This window comes from Gossypium hirsutum, chromosome A07 (genome assembly GCF_007990345.1).
Source record: "Gossypium hirsutum isolate 1008001.06 chromosome A07, Gossypium_hirsutum_v2.1, whole genome shotgun sequence".
NCBI classification, from domain to species: domain Eukaryota; kingdom Viridiplantae; phylum Streptophyta; class Magnoliopsida; order Malvales; family Malvaceae; genus Gossypium; species Gossypium hirsutum.
Window position 1 is genome coordinate 20,602,722 of NC_053430.1, and position 2,030 is coordinate 20,604,751.

Below are 2,030 nucleotides of genomic sequence, written 5' to 3' on the forward strand. Positions count from 1 at the left end.
TGCTTGACTTTCTCAAAAGCATTCTGGCATTCTTTATCCCAAGTACCTTGATTGTGCTTTCTGAGGAGGCGAAAAATAGGATCACATTTCTCAGTCAATTGTGAAATGAACCGAGCGATGTAATTCAACCTTCCTAGGAATCCTTGAACTTCCTTCTGAGTACGTGGCGGAGGCAACTCTCGTATGGCTCTAACCTTGTCTGAGTCAACTTCAATTCCCTTTTCACTGACTTTGAAGCCTAATAACTTTCCCGATCTGGCCTCAAAGGTGCATTTCGCTGGATTGAGCTTCAACTAAAATTTTCTCAACTTTAAGAACAATTTCCTTAAGACCTCAATGTGTTCTTTTTTTGTTCGCGACTTGGCGATCATATCATCAACGTATTCCTCGATATCTTTATGCATCATGTCATGGAATAAGTTTACCATAGCCCGTTGGTATGTTGCCCCTGCAATTTTCAGCCCAAATGGCATCACTTTGTAGCAAAAGGTGCCCCATAAGGTTATGAAGGTAGTTTTATCCATGTCATCAGGATGCATCTTTATCTGATTGTATCTTGAGAAACCATCCATAAAGGAGAACAATGAATATCCCACTGTGTTGTCAACCAAAGTGTCAATGTGCGGCAAAGGAAAATTATCTTTTGGGCTTGCTTTGTTCAGATCTCTATAACCAACACACATTCGTACCTTTCCATCTTTCTTAGGAACAGGCACAATGCTAGCCACCCATTCAGAGTACTTTACCACTTGTAAGAACCCTGCATCGAACTGCTTATTGACTTCCTCTTTTATTTTTAGGACAATGTCTGGCCTCATTCTTCGCAACTTCTGTTGGACTGGTTTACAATCCTGTCTTATCGGAAGACGATGTACTACAATATCAGTACTCAATCCAGGCATATCCTGATATGACCAGGCGAAGATATCCTTGAACTCTCGAAGCAACTCAATCAGACCATGCCTTGTGTCTTTGCTAATTAGGGTTCCAATTTTCAACTCCTTCCCTTCCTCTAGGGCTATATTCTCTATTGTCTCTTTCTCATACGGCATGATTTGTTTCTCCTCCTGCTTTACCATCCTTAACAGATCAAGAGATATGTCACAATCTTGAACATCTTCAAGATCATGAGGTTCCTCTAAACACATGTCTTGCTCGTAAGAGAAATCAGGAGCTGTAGTATCAGTACTCATATCATTGATATCTAGGGACTCTGAAAAATTTCTAAAGACTACAGGAAAGTCCTCCGCAGTCCAATTATTTAGAGAGCTCCCTGGTTCGTAAGGGTGAATGCCCTCGAGGTTTCCTTGCTCCGATCCCTCATTATGTACAGCATTAACCTGACGACTTTCTTCTATCAGCAATCCTCCTGACTTAAAGGATTTGGATATAGGTGGGAATGTCATCGGTTCCCACTCCATTTCTCTTCCATTCAAACGCGCTTTTTTTCTTGCTTGGCGCTTCTCAATTTCCTGCCTTTTGTGCTTGTAGTCTGGCTTGAAACCTAAGCCAAAGCGGTCCTTCTTTTCAATCAGATTTGGGATCTGAATCCCGCCTTGCAACTGTCTTCCTAATCCTTTTCCTGGCAATGCTCCTTTCCCTATCATCATTTGCAAGACCATCCTTGTCGCTCTAGACATTCTGGGTACCAACACCTCACTTCCCTCCAAAATGAAGGTAGCATTAATAATTTCCAAGGAGCGAAAAGAACACTTGATAGCCTCCTCATTTGCCTCCACATAAGGAGCTTTATTAGTGACTGCTGCTATGATGTCCTACTCTGCATTGATGGTTATCAAGCGTCCATCTGTCACTAACTTTAATTTTTGGTGCAATGAAGAAGGCACCGCTCCTGCCGAATGTATCCATGGACTCCCCAACAAACAATTATAGGAGGGCTTGATATCCATTACCAGGAAGTTGACTTCATACGTATTTGGTCCAATCTCCAGAGGGATGTCAATTCGTCCCATTACTTTCCTTTCAGTTCCATCGAAGGCTTTCACCACATTGTGACATGCCTTCATAAG